The sequence below is a fragment of the Schistocerca americana genome, chromosome 5, assembly GCF_021461395.2.
Source record: "Schistocerca americana isolate TAMUIC-IGC-003095 chromosome 5, iqSchAmer2.1, whole genome shotgun sequence".
In the NCBI taxonomy this organism is placed as follows: domain Eukaryota; kingdom Metazoa; phylum Arthropoda; class Insecta; order Orthoptera; family Acrididae; genus Schistocerca; species Schistocerca americana.
Genome location: NC_060123.1, coordinates 666240214 through 666261957, shown reverse-complemented (window position 1 = coordinate 666261957; position 21744 = coordinate 666240214). Strand labels below are relative to the sequence as shown.

General features: G+C 43.7%; 1 long non-coding RNA gene across 1 annotated transcript in view; it reads right to left on the bottom strand.

Annotated features, from left to right (window-relative positions):
- Window positions 1-21401, bottom strand: part of LOC124616730 — a 36631-nt gene extending 15230 nt beyond the window's left edge. The window contains exon 1 of the long non-coding RNA XR_006979874.1: window positions 21284-21401. This is a non-coding gene — a long non-coding RNA (uncharacterized LOC124616730). The remainder of the gene's footprint in view (window positions 1-21283) is intronic.
- Window positions 21402-21744: the final 343 nt, after the last annotated feature.

The window sequence follows — 21744 nt, the reverse complement described above, 5'->3', positions numbered from 1 at the left end:
GGCGCAGTAGTAACATCCGGAGTTATATATTGAAGAGGAGGTCGTACAGAGAAAAATAAAGGAGGCGAATGTTATTGTTTTTACGGCTATAAACAGGCTGAGCTGCGTTAAAGAGAATTCCAGTCAGTCTCAAAAGAAGTAAGCAGATTGAAGCCATTAATTCCAAATAGCACAAGTCCATCTTTTGGCTCTATACGAGCTATTGCTATCAGCTGATATTCATCCCACGCTGTGCAAATAATCAACAGCCAGAACAGCACAAAATTTTGATCAAAGTCATGGTATAGTGATATGCACATACACAGATGGCGATAGCATCGCTTACAGAAGGTATAAAACGGCAATGCATTGGCGGAGCTGTCATTTGTACTCAGGTGATTCAGGTGTCCGATGTGATTAAGAAGACTTTTAACGCGGTATTAAGACTCTGAAAGCAGAATGGTATTTGGAGCTGTGATGATGATGTTTGGTTTCTGGGGTACTCAACTGCGCGGTTATCAGCGCCAGTACAAATTCTCTCAGCCCGATCTCGCCACTTACATGAATGATGATGAAATTATGACAACAACACAAACACCGAGTCATCTCGAGGCAGGTGAAAATAACTGACCCCACCGGGAATCGAACCCTGGACCCCGTCCACGGGAAGCGAGAACGCGACCGCGAGACCACGAGCTGCGAACGGCATTTAGAGCTAAGCGCATGTGACATTCCTTTTCGAAAATTGTTAGTGAATTCAATATTCCGAGATCCGCAGTGAAAACAGAGCGCCAAGAGTACCACATTTCCGGCATTACCTCTCACCACGGACAGTGCAATAGCCGACGGTCTTCATTTAACGACCGAGAGCGGCAGCGTTTGCGTAGCGTTGTCAGTGATAACAGACGAGGCAACACTGTATGAAATAACCGCAGAAATCAGTGTTGGACAGTGCGGCGAAATTTGGCGTTAATGGGCTGTGGCAGCAGACAATCACGCGAGTGCCTTTGCTAACAGCACGACATCGCCTGCAGCACCTCTCCTGGGCTCCTGGCCATATCGGTTGGACCGTACATCTACATACATACTCCGCAATCCACCATACGGTGCGTGGCAGAGGGTACCTGGTGCCACAACTACCATCTTCTCTGCCTGTTCCACTCCCAAACAGAACGAGGGAAAAATGACTGCCTATATGCCTCTGTACGAGCTCTAATCTCTCTTATCTTTGTGGTCTTTCCGCGTAATATAAGTTGGCGGCAGTAAAATTGTACTGCAGTCAGCCTTAAATGCCGGTTCTCTAAATTTCCTCAGTAGCGATTCACGAAAAGAACACCTCCTTTCCTCCAGAGACTCCCACCCGAGTTCCTGAAGCATTTCCGTAACACTCGCGTGATGATCAAACCTACCAGTAATAAATCTAGCAGCCCGCCTCTGAATTGCTCCTATGTCCTCCCTCAATCCGACATGATAGGGATCCCAAACGCTCGAGCAGTACTCAAGAATAGGTCGTATTAGTGTTTTATAAGCGGTCTCCTTTACAGATGAACCACATCTTCCCAAAATTCTACCAATGAACCGAAGACGACTATCCGCCTTCCCCACAACTGCCATTACATGCTTGTCCCACGTCATATCGCTCTGCAATGTTACGCCCAAATATTTAATCGACGTGACTGTGTCAAGCCCTACACTACTAATGGAGTATTCAAACATTACGGGATTCTTTTTCCTATTCATTTGCATTAATTTACATTTATCTATATTTAGAGTTAGCTGCCATTCTTTACACCAATCACAAATCCTGTCCAAGTCATCTTGTATCCTCCTACAGTCGCTCAATGACGACACCTTCCCCTACACCACAGCATCATCAGCAAACAGCTGCACATTGCTATCCACCCTATCCAAAAGATGATTTATGTAGATATAAAACAACAGCGGACCTACCACACTTCCCTGGGGCACTCCAGATGATACCCTCACCTCCGATGAACACTCACCATCGAGGACAACGTAGACGGCTGGAAAGCCACGGGTTGGTCAGACGAGCCCCGATTTCAATTGTTATGAGTTGACGATAGGGTCAGTGAGAGACGCAGACCCCACGAAGCCATGGGCCCAAGTTATCAACGAGGCACTGTGCAAGCTAGTGGTGGCTCCATAATGGCGTGGCCTGTGTTTAAATGGAATGGACTGGGTCCTCTGATCCAACTGAACCGACCGTCGATAGAAAATGGTAATGTTCGGATACGTGGGGACCGCTTTCAGTGATTCATAGATTTCATGCTCCCAAACAACGACGGAATTTTTGTGGATGACAATACGCCATGTAACCAGGCCACAGTTGCTCGCGATTGATTTGAAGAAGATTCTGGACATGAATCCCATGGAACATTTATGTGACACCTGGACGGCTATAGAGGCAGCATGACACAGTATTTCCGCAGGGGTGTTCCAGTGACTTGCTGAGTCCATGTCACGTCGAGATGCTGCACTATGCCGGGCAAGATGAGGTCCGACACGATATTAGGAGGTACCTCATGACTTTTTTAGTCTCATTTTATAGAGGTAATGATACTCATAACAGCTCGGGTCCATGAACTACTGCGTTTTTGATTATTAGTAGAAGTGATGCATTTCATTCCATTGAGTTTTCCTGCCTTGTGACCGTAATTTTGCCCGTATACAACTGAAGAAAAGAAAGCAAGATACTGGCTGCATACCAAATCAGTGGGTTAAGATGATGCAGGAAGGTGCTAATAGTATAAGCGTTGTCGATACTGAGCAATCCATGATTGAAGATTATGAAACACTTTGTCCAGTATCCAAGGTTCTCGGGTGTCCCGCCGGATCCGATCGTTGAAGTCCCACGATATTTCGGCGAATAACCTTTCCGCCATCATCAGGTGGTTCTGATGGAATGATCTGTCTGCTCATTGTCAGTGTTATTTATGTCCGTCGGTTGGGCTTCGATTTCCTGCGCCGACATGTCGGCCGCCGCAATCGACCGTCGGCGCAGGGAATCGAAGCCCGACTGACGGACATAAATAACACTGACAATGAGCAGACAGACCATTCCGTCAGAACCACCTGAAGACGGCGGAAAGGTTATTCGCCGCAATATCGTGGGACTTCAACGATCGGATCCGGCTGGACGCTCGAGAGCCCTGGAAACTGGACATACGCCGGGAAAGCCTCCGATCACACTTATGTCCATTTCGAAAAAACCTGTTCCTCTGACAAATAATCAAGGGACGTGCAAAACGACGACAAATAAAAACACTGAGTACCATTATAATCGTGTGACTGTAAGTAATACTATAAGTAGTCTTGCCACCGATAGATATTAGTTCAGACAGAAACGGATTCTTAATGATCGAATTCGTAAATGTCGTTAAGAAAATAACAAACCAATAAAAGCTCCTGGAGCAAAGGACATGGGGAAGTGTGCAGCAGCCATTAATCAACAAATCCACATCATCGCTGATACTTTGAGGAGCAGATGGAGAAATACATAACACAAAATGAAAAATATATTGATTCAGAAAGTGAAATCTGGGATTCAGATTAAATGTGGGAATATATTTATAGTTCACGCTATCGTAATTAATTTAGTTCAAAATAAACAAATTTCCTTTCTTGCCAACTTAATTAAAGATCCCTTAACGGGAAACTGCACAACCTAGAATACAATGACTTTCAAAACAAGACAAAAATACGATTTTTTAAACTTATTAGGGTTCCGTGCATCACCCTGTAAAAACGAGGCCCTTACGGAATCGATATGTTGTCCGACTGTCTGTCCGACTGTCAAGAATCTTTTTTCTTAGGAGTGGGTTGACGTATCAAGTTCAAATTGATGTCCCATGTTAAGGTCTATAGTTCCTCGGCGACGTAAAAATGTTAAGCTTCTAAATCACTATAATCAAATGATACGGCTATTTATGTCACATATTTTGGCACTCAAAAACTCACTCGTCTAAACCTATAGGGTGCCTCTCGTTGACCTACAATAACGCAATTTGGCAAGAAGCAAGGTATCACAGTAGAAATAAAGGGAAAGAATACAAAATTTGTTAATTTGTTATTATTTAATATGAAAATTTTTTTGTCTTTTTTATACGTCTGTCTGTCCGTCTGTTAAGTCCCTTTTTCTATTGAACAGTTTGATCAAGTTCAAGTTTGTGTCACACAATAAAGTCCGTCGTCCCTTGGCGGTGTGAAAATTGTAAGCATCCTTCTGAATCTGCTTAGTGTATTCATCTCTTGGTCTTACGGTTTTTTACCCTCCACGCTGCCCTCCAATGCTAAATTTGTGATCCCTTGATGCCTCACAACATGTCCTACCAACCGGTCCCTTCTTCTTGTCAAGTTGTGCCACAAACCCCTCTTCTCCCCAATCCTATTCAATACCTCCTCATTAGTAATGTGATCTACCCATCTAATCTTCAGCATTCTTCTGTAGCACCACATTTCGAAAGCTTCTATTCTCTTCTTGTCTAAACTATTTACTGTCCATGTTTCACTTCCATACATGGCTACACTCCACACAAATACTTTCAGAAAAGACTTCCTGACACTTAAATCTATACTCGATGTTAACAAATTTCTCTCCTTTAGAAACGCTTTCCTTGCCATAGCCAGTCTAAATTTTACATCCTCTCTACTTCGACCATCATCAGTTATTTTGCTCCCCAAATAGCAAAACTCCTTTACTACTTTAAGAGTCTCATTTCCTAATCTAATTCCCTCAGCATCACCCGACTTAATTTCACCACATTCCATAATCCTCGTTTTGCTTTTGTTGATGTTCATCTTATATCCTCCTTTCAAGACACTGTCCATTCCGTTCAACTGCTCTTCCAAGTCCTATGCTGTCTCTGACAGAGTTACAATGTCATCGGCGAACCTCAAAGTTTTTATTTCTTCTCCATGGATTTTAATACCTATTCCGAATTTTTCTTTTGTTTCCTTTACTGCTTGCTCAATATACAGATTGAATAACATTGAGGAGAGGCTACAACCCTGTCTCACTCCTTTCCCAACCACTGCTTCCCTTTCATGTCCCTCGGCTCTTATAACTGCCATCTGGTTTCTGTACAAACTGTAAATAGCCTTTCGCTCCCTGTATTTTACCCCTGCCACCTTTAGAATTCGAAAGAGAGTATTCCAGTCAACATTGTCAAAAGCTTTCTCTAAGTCTACAAATGCTAGAAACGTAGGTTTGCCAATCCTTAATCTATTTTCTAAGATAAGTCATAGGGTCAGTATTGCCCCACGTGTTCCAACATTTCTACGGAATCCAAACTGATCTTCCCCGAGGTCGGCTTCTACCAGTTTTTCCATTTGTCTGTAAAGAATTCACGTCAGTATTTTGCAGTTGTGACTTATTAAACTGATATTTCGGTAATTTTCACATCTGTCAACACCTGCTTTCTTTGGGATTGGACTTATTATATTCTTCTTGAAGTCTGAGGGTATTTCACCTGTCTCATACATCTTGCTCACCAGATGATAGAGTTTTGTCAGGACTGGCTCTCCCAAGGCCGTCAGTAGTTCCAATGGAATGTTGTCCATTCCCGGGGCCTTGTTTCGACTCAGGTCTTTCAGTGCTCTGTCAAACTCTTCACGCAATATCGTATCACCCATTTCATCTTCATCTACATCCTCTTCCATTTCCATAATATTGTCCTCAAGTGCATCGCCCTTGTATAGACCCTGTATATACTCCTTCCACCTTTCTGCTTTTCCTTTTTTGCTAAGAACTGGGTTTCCATCTGAGCTCTTGATATTCATACAAGTGGCTCTCTTTTCACCAAAGGTCTCTTTAATTTTCCTGTAGGCAGTATCTATCTTGCCCCTAGTGAGATAAGCCTCTACATCCTTACATTTGTCCTCTAGCCATCCCTGCTTAGCCTTTTTGCACTTCCTGTCGATCTCATTTTTGAGACGTTTGTATTCCTTTTTGCCTGCTTCATTTACTGGGTTTTTATATTTTCTCCTTTCATCAATTAAATTCAATATTTCTTCTGTTACCCAAGAATTTCTACTAGCCCTCGTCTTTTTACCTACTTGATCCTCTGCTGCCTTCACTACTTCATGCCTCAGAGCTACCCATTCTTCTTCTACTGTATTTCTTTCTGCCATTCCTGTCAATTGTTCCCTTATGCTTTCCCTGTAACTCTGTACAACCTATGGTTTAGTCAGTTTATCCAGGTCCCATCTCCTTAAATTCCCACCTTTTTGCAGTTTCTTCAGTTTTAATCTACAGTTTATAACCAATAGATTGTGGTCAGAGTCCACATCTGCCCCTGGAAATGTCTTACAACTTAAAACCTGGATCCTGAATCTCTGCCTTACCATTATAAAATCTATCTGATACCTTCTAGTATCTCCAGGATTCTTCCATGTATACAACCTTCTTTTATGATTCTTGAACCAAGTGTTAGCTATGATTAAGTTATGCTCTGTGCAAAATTCTAGCAGACGGCTTCCTCTTTCATTTCTCTCCCCCAATCCATATTCACCCACTATGTTTCCCTCTCTCCCTATTCCTACTCTCGAATTCCAGTCACCCATGACTATTTTCATCTCCCTTGACTACCTGAATAATTTCTTTTATCTCATCATACATTTCATCAATTTCTTCATCATCTGCAGAGCTAGTTGGCTTATAAACGTGTACTACTGTGGTAGGCATGGGCTTCGTATCTATCTTGGCCACAATAATGCGTTCACTATGCTGTTTGTAGTAGCTTACCCGCACTCCCTATTTTTTTATTCATTATTAAACCTACTCCTGCATTACCCCTATTTGATTTTGTATTTATAACCCTGTATTCACCTGACCAAAAGTCTTGTTCCTCCTGCCACCGAACTTCACTAATTCCCACTATATCTAACTTTAACCTACCTGCCCGATTAAGGGATCTGACATTCCACGCTCCGATCCATAGAACGCCAGTTTTCTTTCTCCTGATAACGACGTACTCTTGAGTAGTCCCCGCCCGGAGATCCGAATGGGGGACTATTTTACCTCCGGAACATATTACCCAAGAGGACGCCATCATCATTTAACCATACAGTAAAGCTGCATGCCCTCGGTAAAAATTACGGCTGTAGTTTCCCCTTGCTTTCAGCCGTTCGCAGTACCAGCACAGTAAGGCCGTTACGGTTAGTGTTACAATGCCAGATCAGTCAATCATCCAGACTGTTGCCCCTGCAACTACTGAAAAGGCTGCTGCCCCTCTTCAGGAACCACACGTTTGTCTGGCCTCTCAACAGATACCCCTCCGTTGTGGTTGCACATACGGTACGGCCATCTGTATCGCTGAGACACGCAAGCCTCCCCACCAACGACAAGGTCCATGGTTCATGGGGGAACTTAGAACTACTTAAACCTAACTAATCTAAGGACATCACACACATCCATGCCGAGGCAGGATTCGAACCTACGCCCGTAGCGGTCGCGCGGTTCCAGCCTGAAGCGCCTAGAACCACTCGGCCACTGCGGCCGGATAATTTTCTCAGAAGTAAGGTTAGTGGACTTGTGGTGTTCTGGAAAGCTTCAAGTGTATTTTGCAAATAAAAATGGTTAACCACGTACTGCAAGCAATTTGTTCTGAATTCACTGTTCGGTGCTACATTGTTTCCCACAACCAGAAACACGTTTTCTTATCCGTTTGACTACAGTATCTACATCTACGTACATAATCCACGAGCTCACGTACGGTGTGTGGCGATGGGTGGTATGTTCAGTGCCAGTCGTTCCCTTAACTGTTCCAGTCTCAAATGCAGCGCCAGGAAAATGTGTGTCCGTATCTTTCTGTCAGATAAGTAATCTCCCATCTGTTGTCATTACTGTCCTCAAGCGACATGATTGTCGCAGAAAGTGGAATCGTTCTGCAATCTTCTGTAAACGATGGTTCTCTGAACTTCCTCACCAGCGTTCCGCAGAACGGTACTCTTCTTCCCTCTAATGATTCCCACGAAAGACCGTGAAGTTATTCCGTGACACTCCTGTACTGATCGAGTCGATCGCTAACGAATCCAACGCCCACACCTCTGCATGTGCTCGTTCCATTTAATGTCATTTAGCAGTTTTACTCCCATGCGCGTAACCGACATGACTTTGTGAAGCAGCATACCATTAATGATGAAATCGAACATTACAGGAATGTTTCTCTAGCCATTCACATTAACATAAAATTATCCACGTTTGTTTATGTCTTTTAAATCAGTCTTTGCAACTACAGAAAGCGTCGTCTACGTACACATTTCCCAAGTCTTCTTGTATTGTTTTCAATCTAATTTCCCTTTGTCTTGCATGCAAGCAACACTTCTGGATGTAAGTAGAAATAATGCAAAAATGCAGTCACCGATCACGCTTCAATCCAATAAAACTAAACGCGTTACACAGAATAAATATGCATCTTAGTAGCTGCATCGACGATTTGAAATACCTTAAATAATTATACAACAATTACGGACGCCATGACCAAACATTTCTATAATATATTCACATTAAATGAACCAAACAGAAGTTGTATCCAAGTAATTCAGAATCTTCTACAGCCACTTAACGACAACACTTCCCCGCACACAACAGCCTCATCAAAAAACAGTTCTAGATTGTTGCCCGCCTTTTCTGACAGACCATTAACGTGAATGGAAAACAGCAGCGATGATAACACAATTCCCGTGGCACACCTGACGTTACCAATAGTTAAAATGAATACTTGTCGTCTTGGACAATGTAGGCGGTTCTGCTACTGAAAATGTCTTCGACACAATTACAAACCTAATGTATGACAACTGCAATTAACCTGCTGCATTGCTAAGACTAAATATCTGTCACGTTTTCTTCAGTGTCTAGTCCACATTGACAAGTAGGCGTGAACCGCGTGAGTATACAGGGAGTTGGGAAATTCCCGTTACAAACTTAATATATCGAGTTCCATTGTGCACTCGACTGTGCATGCCAGCTAACTGCCTCGCACTTTACTACTTGGTTGAAATGGCTCTAAGCACTATGGGACTTAACATCTGAGGTCATGAGTCCCCTAGACTTAGAACTACTTAAACCTAACTAACCTAAGGACATCACACACATCCATGCCCGAGGCAGGATTCGAACCTGCGACCGTAGTGGTAGCGCGGTTCCAGACTGAAGCGCCTAGAACCGCTCGGCTACAACGGCCGGCGCACTTTACTACTGTGTACCATTCTTGTTGTCCAACTCCGAAAGACAGTGCCACCCAAGTTTCCGGAAACTCATCCCCAAGGGCTTGTAGAGGGAAGTGAGTACATAATATTTTGAATAGGAACGCATGTCCAGAAACGCACCCTTTCCATTCTACGACGGTTTCAGTTAACATGTGTATCGCGTCCACGTCTGCTAAGGGAAAGAGAATAGCGTCAGAGTTGCTTGTCTCAGTATGCAGTGAAATAGACAGGATGACATGTATTACTCCCATGGACTATTTCTTGCGGGGTCGAAGGGGAAATTTATTATTACGAGACGGAAGACGATCTGCTGGCACGAGTTCTGGCCGCTGCACTAGAAACTGAAGAGACACCAGGCGCTATGGAGAGCGTGTACCAGAAGATGCATCGCAGGTAGAACGTCTGTAACGATGTCGGTGGTCGCCACATCGAGCCACTGTTGTAATGCATCAGTACTATTCTGTATATATGGCGCGCTGGCTTCTGTTTTGAAATAACAGAGACACGTAATGTTTAAGTGTTAACACAAGCAAATGTGCTTAAATGATAAAAGGATGTTTCCATTAGAATTTTTACCTAATATCAGAACAACGTCACATCCAAGCAGAAGTGGATGAGTTAAACGACTTAATTTCAACCGCCGTAGAACGTAAATGATACATTTACGGACATAGGTTCCTGTTCAAAATATTATGTATTCACTCCCGTCTACAAGTCCTAGAAGTTAGTAACAGGAATTTCGGCATACACAAGGAGCAGGGGAAGGGTTTCTGGCCGGCCGGAGTGACCGAGCGGTTCTAGGCGCTTCAGTCCGGAACCGCGCTGCTGATACGGTCGCAAGTTCGATTCCTGCCTCGGGCTTGGATGTGTGTGATGTCCTTAGGTTGGTTAGGTTTAAGTAGTTCTAAGTTCTAGGGGACTGATGACCTCAGATATTAAGTCCCATAGTGCTCAGAGTCATCTGAACCACTTGAAGGGTCTCTTTGTGGACATCAGACAATGAGTCAGGCGACGTCTCCCATGATTTCGAGTGTGATGTCTGTCTATTGTGAAGGTCTGTCTATACAGACCACACTTGCACTCTTTTTATCCCCCTTTAAAGTAACAGTAGTAGGACGAAAGTTACTTTTTTTTTTTTTTTTTGAAAAATTATTTCACATAAGCAACTAGCCGCCACGTGTAAGTTGTCAGGCAAATCCAACACCTTCTATGATAACCCTGACATGATAGCAAATCCAGCAATATGTCACATAGCTCCGAATAAATCGTGTCATTAAATTAACCAAAGTAATATGATCAACGAGTGAGCAAATGGAATACCACAGACTAACACAAGAACGGCTAAATGCATGTCATAGTTCCCACTGTGAAACAGACGCAGTTGCGAGGGGAGGAACGAGAACAGAAGCCGAGAGCAGTGCCGCGTAAGCTAGAAGGCCCTACGATAAGAGCGGGGCAACGGGACACCCACATTGCCGGCCGATAGCCGGGAGGTCCAGCCCCCAGCCCAGGTTGAAAGATAGAGCCCTCCAGAAGAACGGTATAGATCTTACGATAACACTAAAAGGGCCACACCAGCTGCAAGTTTTAGCTTGAGACTATAAGTGTCTCTGTTATGTAGCAAACGATAAAAACATTGCCCCACCACGAAAAGTACAACATTTCTCATTGGATAGACAGAATTTTTGTAGGCCGAGCTTAAGGTTAACATTGAGAGGCTGACTAGTCAGTTCAGAAAACAGCCAGATACCTTTTTCTTAAACCAACTTCGGTAAACAGTAGTAAGGATAAGTTCGAGAGAGTTGCTACCGAGACAGCGAGGTGTGTGGAGCTGCGCCGCCCGCCACCCCTGATGCTGCCTAACCACCGACAAGGTAATGAACGCACGTGACCCCGCATAGGAGCGCATAAGGCTTCTCTCAGAACTGCAGAAGTCTCACCTGTTACATCCCCTTTTTACGTAATACTAGTGTCGATCGTCAATTAAATTTCGTGGTATTCACATTTGCTACTTGAAGTTAAAATCTGAAACTCGATGATTTTTCTGTTATATAATTATTGAGAAGCCACATCAGCCACTGTAATTTATGACAAGTTAAATAAGTAATTAAAGATAATTGAGGGTCACTGTAGACCATTTTGATAGTTTTCTTTTATGAAACTTAATTTAAACTTAGATTATAGATGTGATATGGCATAGGACATCCTTCGATCCATTATAGAACTTGGAAACCCATTCAGGGAATATTCGTTCACATTTTTTGTTGAACGCAGTTGATTTTTATCATCCTGTATTAAAATATTTCCTTTTATCAATAGTATAATTTATAAACAATGTTTTGTGAGTAGAATAAAAATTCCAATGGTAAACTTAACTGCTTTTTCGACGTCATTTTACCAGCTAACTAAAAATAGGAAAGCCTTGAACCCCTTCCACTAAATTTAGATAGTATTAAGATTCTTTTACAGGGAGTGCAGTGGAGCTGACGCTGAAATCATTAAGTATTTGATTATATCATCGCTAGTCTCACTGAACTCTTCTGAACTCTACATGTCATGTGTGGTCTGGCGTCTCCTTACCAGCAACAGGTCCCAGGTTCAAACTAGTCAATTCCCTAAAAAAAAAAAAAACACGCTAAGTACGTCGTTGCGTGAAAGCCGTAGGGAGACACGACTTAGAACAGACACCACGCAGAATGTTAGACACGCTGCATTCAAATCCGTCAGGGAACGGACTACCTGTTTGTAAGCAGTATGAGCAGTGACGGCAATACGGCAGTAGACCGGGGAGCAATGAGGGTAAAGCTGATTCAAAAGAAGACGTGAATTACACAGTCCGGTCGCATTAAGCGACCATCGTCTATGTTCGACATCAGCGTGCGATAACCTCTCACAGACACCAGGTGGCAGCACTAGCAATGAAGGGTATATCAAGCGTGTCGGGGGATGCAGGAAACAGTGCAGTCGTTATCGTAATGTGGAAACGGAGCAGTTTATCTGACTTCCAAAACGGCATGATTATTAGCTTTCGAGCCAAGGATGGAACCATTTCCGAAACGTCTAAGTTTATAAATTGTTTGCGTGCCACCTGGCTTGATGTATACAATGCAAAATGGCGCTATGCAATATAGGCGCCGGGGCAATTGTGGTGCATCACGGGATAAGGGGCGCGGAGATGTGTACGAGCGATTAGACCGGCAACTGTTGAGGAACTGGCCACCCAGCTGAACCACGGATCTAACAACAGTGTCTCCTCAACGACCTTTAATCAAACGTTGCCACATATAAGGCTCCTGCAATACGCGCCTTGTTCATGCACCTATGCTGACCGGTGTTCATCTGCGACGAAGGCTGGAATGTGCACGCTATTTCCCCAACTGAATGTCCATTGAGTGTTTCCTTCTCAGATGAATCACGTTTCGCGCTCCAACGGACAGATGGTGGTTGGCGTGTACGGTGTGAAACATCTGAAAGCAAACACCCTGCAACAATCAAGGGAGCGATATGGTCTGGGGACCGTTTTCCTGGCATTCCCTGGGTGATCTCGTCATTCTGGAAGCCACAGTGGATGAACACAAGTGTGCATCTATCTTCGGGGACAATGTCCACCCCTACATGCAGTTTGTTTTGCCTCTGCAAGATGGCTTTTACTCCCAGGACATAGCAACGTGACACACAGCTCACGGTGCACGTGTGCAGGTCGACGAGCACCAGGATGAGTTTCCCGTACCCCTCTGCCCACTAAAATCGCCGAGTTTAAACCCAATCGAGAATATATGGGACCACCGCGCACCATGGCTCCTCAGACGTGAAACCTACCGCAGCTGGCCACTGGAGTCGACATGGCTCCACAGCCCTGTCGGTACCTTCCAGAATCTCGCCGATTCTCTTCCCGCACGTCTCGCTGCAGTCCGCGTTGGAAAAGGCTGCTATTCAGTATTTTGAGTGAGCGTCACATTAATGTAACTGGACTGCGTATAACGTAATGCATCACGTAGTAAAGCATTCTTGGTTCAAATGGTTCAAATGGCTCTAGGCACTATGGGACTTAACATATAAGGTCATCAGTCCCCTAGAACTTAGAACTATACTACTGGCCATTAAAATTGCTACACCACGACGTGCTACGGACGAGAAATTTAACCGACACGAAGAAGATGCTGTGATATGCAAATGATTAGCTTATCAGAGAATTCACACAAGGCTGGCGCCGGTGGGGACACCTACAACGTGTTGATATGAGGAAAGTTTCCAACCGATTTCTCATACACAAACAGCAGTTGACAGGCGTTGCCTGGTGAAACATTACTGTGATGCCTCGTGTAAGGAAGAGAAAAGCGTACCATCACGTTTCCGACATTGATAAAGGTCGGATTGTAGCCTATCGCGATTGCGGTTTATCGTATCACGACATTGCTGGTCGCGTTGATCGACAGCCAAGGACTGTTAGCAGAATATGGAATCGATGGGTTCAGGAACGTTGTGCTGGATCCCAACGGCCTCGTATCACTAGCAGTCGAGATGACAGACATCTTGTCCTCATGGCTGTAACGGATCGTGCAGTCACGTCTCGATCCCTGAGTACAGATGGGGACGTTTGCACGACAACAACCATCTGCACGAACAGTTCGACGACTATTGTAGCAGCATAGACTATCAGCTCGAAGACCATGGCTGCGGTTACCCTTGACGCTGCATCACAGACAGGAGCGCCTGCGATGGTGTACTCAACGACGAACCTGGGTGCACGAATGGTCAAAACATTTTTTCGGATGAATCCAGGTTCTGTTTACAGCATCATGATGGTCGCATCCGTGTTTGGCGACATCGCGGTGAACGCACATTGGAAGCGTGTATTCGTCAACGCCATACTGCCGTATCACCCAGCGTGATGGTATGGGGTTACACGTCTCGGTCACCTCTTATTCGCATTGACGGCTCTTTGAACAGTGCAGGCTACATTTCAGATGTGTTACGATCAGTGGCTCTACACTTCATTCGATCCCTGCGAAACCCTACATTTCAGCAGGATAATGCACGACCGCATGTTGCAGGTCCTGTACGGGCGATGCAGTGGAACGAAGAGGATTTAATTATAATGGGAACGTGTGTTTCTGTCATGTTGTTCCGACATGACCGTTAGGGACGAGGAGAGATATGAGTGACAGTGTACATTTATAAGGCAGTATATGAGACAGAGTGTATGGAAATCTCTGCGTTTGTCTGCACGCAGCCAGGACAATTTTGCATATGCTGGTGAAATGTGATCAAAAAGTCGAACGTCACAGATATATCGGACGCAGGCATTCATATCCAGTTCTAGACGTCGCGAATTTTCCTGAGAGGCCTTGTAGGATAATGTCGCTGTAGTCAATGATTGGGAGTATAAGCGTTTGTACTAATTTCTTTTTCAGATCGAAAGGGAAGAGCTTTTTATATTTTTGTAGGACATGAAGGGATGCTGATGCTTTTTTTGCACACTACAGTTACGTACTCGGTCCAATTTAGATTTTCATCTATTATTACTCCCAAACTCTTTGCTGAGGGAGAGAAGTTAATGTTTGTTCCATTTAGGATAAGAGGTGGTACGGATTCCCGATGTTTTGGGCTAAAGAGCTTAGAGTGACCAACAAGTACCGCTTGGGTTTTAGATGGATTTAGTTTTAGATCTATGTCCTGTGCCCATTTTGACAGTGCATCGAGGTCAGTATTGAAATTTTCAATAGCTTTCCTGAGATTGCTTGGTTTCGCACTTAGATACAACTGAAAGTCATCAGCATACATATGATATTTTCAATAGGTCAGAACCGATGACACATGATTGACATACAGAGAGAAGAGTATAGGACCTAATACTGAGCCTTGGGGAACGCCTGAAACTACCCGCCGCCATTGTGATTTTATATTCCCAGACAGGACGCGTTGCTGACGAGACGTCATGTATGAGCGAAACCAACCACTTGGTGAGAAATTTAGACCGCTAAGTTTGGCTAGTAAGATATCGAAGTCAACAGTATCAAATGCTTTGCTGAAATCTAAGAAGCAAATGATAGTCGCTTCTTGTCTGTCCATGGCAAGTTTCAGGTCATCTGTCACCTTTATCAGTGCGGATGTTGTGCTTCGATGTTTACGGAAACCTGACTGGTATTCGTCTAGTAGGTTGTTACTAGTTAGGTAGTTGGTGAGCTGGTCATGAACTATATATTCGAAGGCCTTTGATAGTGCAGGAAGAAGGCAGATGGGGCGGTAGTCAGAGGGTGCTGTGGCGATGTTCTTTTTAGGCAGTGGCTTAATTTGTCCCAGTTTCCAGGCCTCAGGGAAAACACTTGTGATTAATGAATCGTTGAAAATGTCTGTTATAGAGGGCAGTAGTTGGTCAATAATAAGTTTTACCATCTGGATAGTGATGCCATCATGTCCAGTAGATGCTGATCTAATCCGCATTATGGCTTTCTTGACAGTACTGCATGTGACGTGCTGTAGACAGAATTTTTCTTCGGTACAGTCGTTCATCCCCATGAAGTAATCAATGATTCTCTGTTTTTTTTTTGCGGCTCAATTTTGGTTGTAGGTAATGTGAAGAATCGGTTTAGTTCTTCAGCTGGGACCATGGGATTTTCTGCAACTTTTATTTTGCCTAAACCGAGACTACGGAGATTTTTCCACAGGATAGCTGGTCTATATCTATTGTCAGCTAATGTACGGGCATGTCTGAGCTTAGCGTTTCTCACCGCTTGACTGACTTTGTTTCGTTTCTGCTTGTATGCGGTATGATTTTCAGGTGTAGGGTGTATCTTGTATGCTCGATGTGCAGCGTCTCTGAGATTCATGAGCTGTTTTAGTTCATCAGTCAGCCAAGGTGCAGGTTGCCTTTTTACTTTTCTGGTCTTTATTGGAGCATATTTGTCATATAGTTGAGTAATTTTGTTAGTGAAATCCTGGAGTTCGTCGTTTATGTCCATGAGGGGAGTAGAAGTCATCCCCCAAACTATTTCTTGTGCCTCAGTTTCGAGTTCAGGCAAATTTATGCGTTTGAGGTCTCAGTATGTAGATAGTTTTTGTTTCTTTCTACGACATTCTAGTGCATGCGTCATGAAAATGATGTCATGGGCAGACATGCCAGGCGCAGATATTTGAGAGGTGCGGATTATTCTATGGAGATTTCGTTGCGAATATATCTATGAAAGTGTGACTGGTAGTCGTGTGATGAGTAGGTGCCAGCTGAAGTAGCGTCATATTTGAGGAAGAAAGCATCCTCTTAAATTTCCCAGTGGAAGGACTATTGCACGGAAAATTAATGTTAGTGTCATCTGCTATAATTACATGTTCATATGACGATTCGAGAGTAGAGAGGGCAGTTTCGAAGCAGGCGAACCCACCTACTTTCGGAGGTTTGTAAAGGACACATATTAAGCACTTTCTGTTAAGTGATTTGATCTCTATGAACATATATTCCTCTTGTTTATCTACTTTGTTATCGGATGTGTGTAGTACTGTAGGTGACAAATCAGAGCGTATGTACGCCCCTACTCCGCCCCCTCGTCTGTTGCAACCGTCGTGCCTGAGAAAGATATAGCCACCTAGATTTACGGAAGTTGTAGGAATACTTGGTTTGAGCCAAGTCTCTGACAAAAGTATTACGTGTATATCAGCAGTTTGAAATATATATTTGAACTCGTCGAAGTGAGCTGGCAGAGACTGGACGTTTGCATGTGCAATATGCAGCTTGGTACGTTAGGGTGTTGATTGCCCGAGGAGGCTGCCGACCGATGTTTGCGAGTCGTGGTTGGGGGTGACAAGAGGGTCTGGCATGAGGAATGCGGAAGGCGTGTGAAGGGGGGGGGGGGAGGGAGGGTGAGGGAGTGTCCTCCCAGTTCTGTGCAGTGAAAGCGGCCGGGAGGGGGAGGGGGTGGGTCACCGGGGAGGCAACGGGATCTGCGGCCAAGGTCAGCGAGGTCTGCAACGGTTCTGGAAGTAGCCGTGGGCTGGCAGGGGAAGGAATTTCGCTAAGCACAACGGGAGTAATCTGCACGTTACGACAGAGGGTGATATTAATTGCACTTATGAGGATATCAATTAAAGTATGATGGTGGGTTGCTAATTAAGGATGGAAGTGAGACTACCTTATGTAATAATTAATAAAATTACATGAGAAAAACAATTAAAGATGAAAATAGTTATGTGGAGAAACGAAAAGTTGATAATACAAATAAAAACAAAAATTACACGAGAAAAAATAATTAGAGATAAAAAAAATAGTTATGTAGAGAAACGAACAATTTGATAATACATTACTTAAGTTATGGTTGACACTGTAAACAATATAAACATACAGGTTAGTGGCAGCAAGATTAGACATGATTTAGCTTCTAAAGCACAGGCTTTCGATTTCATTAACACTGCAAATTGTTTTCTTTCCGTTTTCGGTCTTAACCATTATCCTGCCGTCATTTGTCCGTACGTTCTGTAGCCCAAATTTCGAAATCGCGCTCTTCAAAATGTTTAGTCTTTCAGAGGTCAGATCCTCGCGTACTGTCAGACCCGACTTCGCGAGATTCTTCTTTGCTCTGAAGACTTCAGATCTTTTCCTGTACGACATAAATTTCACTATTAAAGGCCTTGGTTTTGCAGAACCTGGCGACCTACGACCCACTCTATGACTTCTGTCAATGTCACTCAGAGTGACCTGCACGCCTAGCTTCTCTTGGACAAGGTTTATCACAAGTTCATCTGTGTTCTCTCTGCTGCTCTCTGGAATGCCGAACAGTCTGAGATTATTGCGTCTCTGATATTGTTCGAGCTCGTCCGTCTTCTCGATCAATCTCTGTTCGAGCAGTCGTGCTTTCTCCTCACTTGCTTTTAACGATACGTCCAGTGCACGGATCTCGCTCGCATTCGCCTCCAGAGTTTTCTGTATTTTGTCCGTCACTGCTGCAGTGACGGCATCAGTGATGGTTTGAACAACGAGCCCGAGCGTCTCCTTAGCCTGCAGCGCGGCACTCACCTCACCTCACCTCAGCCTTCACGAGTGCGGCGGTGTCAGCGATGCCGGGCGGAGCGGCTGCAACTCCCGGTGTAGACTCCACGCCTGCGCTGTCGCCGGCCTGGCCGTTGGCTGCACTGCGCGTTGTTCGGCGATTTTCCATTTTTAGTGCGATTCCGTGTAATTGGTGCTCAGTATGTGATGTAAAATACGACACTCGGCAGTAGATATACGGCCTTAGTATATGTAGACTAGCCCAACTTCTTAAAACACCCCCAGATTTCACGTAAGCGCGAGCCAAGCTAACGCACGTCACTCACTCGCTGCCATGTTGCACATTATCCAAATAATTCAAGGTTTTTCTTGATACTCTGAGAAGATATGAGTGTCTGTGTAAATTTTCAATTTAGCAAGAATGTAGTATTGCAAGTATCTTTTGATTTGATGAAAATTAAGTGAATTAAGGAGAAATAGTTATTCCTTGAAAGTGCTATTTACTCTCTGAAACTGAACTTTTGCGGTAGTAGGAGTTACGTGTATCTTAGATGTCAGATGCACATTTCAAGTCATGCGAAGACTTTTAAATAATTATGCGCTGCACATTAATGGGGCTTAATGTGTTGGCTCCTGTTTGATGAACTTTTCACCCGAGCCAGAACTATATTATTTGTGAAGCACTTGGGACTTAGGTACTGGGACAGTTATCAGTTAAGGCGAATGATCTAAAGTCCATTAAATACAGCTTGGCTGTACATTGTGCAATACGAAGAGACATACATGATCGACGCACAGAAGTCTTGCAGACTAGGCTGTTGACGCAAATGAGGAACTGCTTTGCAATTCAGTCGTTATCGATAATTTGTGGTATACTGTATAGAAAACATTCAAGATAATTGACGCAACGGCATAACAGGCCTCTTGCAATAATTTACAGACAACGCTGAAATTTAGGAGTCATTTACTTTACAAAACACATGCCAAAAAAAGCTTTAAATGTTCGGCAGTGATAAAGTAATGCGTACATACTAGGCTTTTATTAATATTTATAATCGGGATCAAGCTGCGTCCCACCTCAGCTTAAGGACAAGGATTTATACAGGGTGAACCAGAATTCCACCGACGACAATTCCGAGGAGGTTCTGGGACATCTTTCGAAAGTTTTGGCGCAATAGAGCTATGGTCTCAGAAAGTTTATTACAGAGAAATAATTTAATTGTGATTAATTCACTTTTTTACCCACATTACCTTAGTTTCTGTAAAAATATCTTCACAAGAATAAAAAACCCTGTAACATGCACTCATTATAATGTATAATGCAGAACACAGAGTAATGCATCAACCCTCGAATGAAAAATACTGTTAGGTGTTTGCTGTCGCTTCTGGAACAGTTCAAGATCGTTGTAACACTCTTCAAGTGGAGCCCATACATGACGCGCATATTGGCCAACTCTTTCATGAGTAAATCTTTTCATAGTACTGCTTTGTATCACTGCTAACGTACGACAAACATCACTTAGAAAACAAACGTGAGACAGCACAGAGCAGTACTGAATGCAAGCTTGAGGAGCAAGAGTAAGGTGGGCATTACTGTTTTCAACAAAAAGTACTGCTCGACCACGATATTATTGCACTTGGCCTCCCGTGACCGTTATCGCAAGCATGCGCTGACGGTACGGTAAACAAGTATAGGGGTGATTAAGGAAAACGCATCACACTGTGATAGCTTTCAGGACACTTGTGGATAACACTATCAAGTGGTTCAGTGTGTCCTCGTGAAATATCACGACAAAAAATTGTAATCAGCCAACCAAAGCGCCCTCATTCCCATCTGGAACAATGTTGTAGTAAAAAAAAATGTTCAAAAATGTGTGAATCGTTATGGGACTTAGCTACTAAGGTCATCAGTCCCTAAGCTTACACACTACTTAATCTAAATTATCCTTAAGTACACACACACACACACACACACACACACACACACACACACACACACGCCCCAGGGAGGACTCGAACCTCCGCCGGGACCAGCCGCACAGTCCATGACTGCAGCGCCCAGACCGCTCGGCTAATCTCGCACTAATACTGTGAGTCAATGGAAGAAGTTTGTTTACACACAAAACACACAGTACTCACAACAGATATTTGCACTGTTATGCTGATATTTTCAGTACAATACAAATACAACAGTGAATGGGGGGTTAAGAAATCAAAGGAGACCATGGGTCCCCTTCCTCAACATACTACAACGACGGTTGCCAGGCATTGTTATAAAATTTCGACTACTACAATAGTAGCGAATACTGTGCATTGTTTCCGAGTGCTTATACCCAGTAGGACAATAAGACTCGTCTTATCTGGCGACAACTGGCATTGGATAAGTTTTTAATTATTGCAAGCTATAATTTGAACAACCCGAACGCTCAGATTTGACACCTGTAGCAGATTCAGAAAAATAAAAACTATCTGAATACCTACTAAGAAATTCTAGCCTTCCATATAAGATACTGAAATTTGCACATAAAATACTTTGAATTAATCACGGATGAATTAGCATTAGGATTTCTTATGTACTCAAGTAATAAGGTTCGGTAAACAATTCACACTTATAAATAAGCCCACACTATGGATGCTTTTATGGTTCACAGTTAAATTGACTTAGAATTACTTCGATACGCTATGCTCACATTGAGAGGCTGAAACTTTGTCATGAAGTTGTTCTGAAGAGAAGCCCCAGGAAGAAAATTTTTTTTGTTTATCTTAGAAGTTGGCTATCGCAGAATAAACTATCACAGAAGTGTGGGTCATAAAACTGACATTGAATCTTTAATAGTTTCTGACAGTCAGCAAGTAGAACGAAAATGGCCTCAGCGATGCTTAAATTATGTGTACAAGCGTTTCCGGACTCAAATTCGATCGACAACCAAACATGCGGTAGTCGCGTATAAAAGATTCGAAATAAATTGAAATAATACTGAGCATACGTCCGAAGTTTTGCCGATAGAATTCGTGTTCGTCTTTTATGTAGTGTTATAACTTCGCCAGGTCTGTGCAGCTGCTTGGTAAACTGGAGGAAGAACCGTGGTGCATTCTTACTTGGCTGAAGGCTTGGCTCTGGCACGTGACGTGTTAACTCGGCAGCAGGTGGCGTCTGTTGCGAAGCAGTGAACTGTCAGGCTTTTATAGCCGCATCCGGTTGTTGTGCGCCTCTCTTTCTGCCTGGGGAATCACCTGCTCGTTATCTCACGCCCGCAGCTCACGTCCGTGGCATGGCCGCTCACTGTGTGCCTGACCTTGGCCCCACTAGCTGGCTACCTGGATACACTGATCAAGGCCGGTTCATACAAGCGACGTATCATTATTATTTTCGTGGCATTCGATGAGTGATCTGATCATTCTGCCTCCAAATTCGTGGGATTTAAACCCAATCGAGAATATGTGGGACACTTCCATCGGGCTGTTCGCATCATACACTACTGGCCATTAAAACTGCTACACCACGAAGATGTGCTACAGACGCGAAATTTAACCGACAGGAAGAAGATGCTATGGTATGC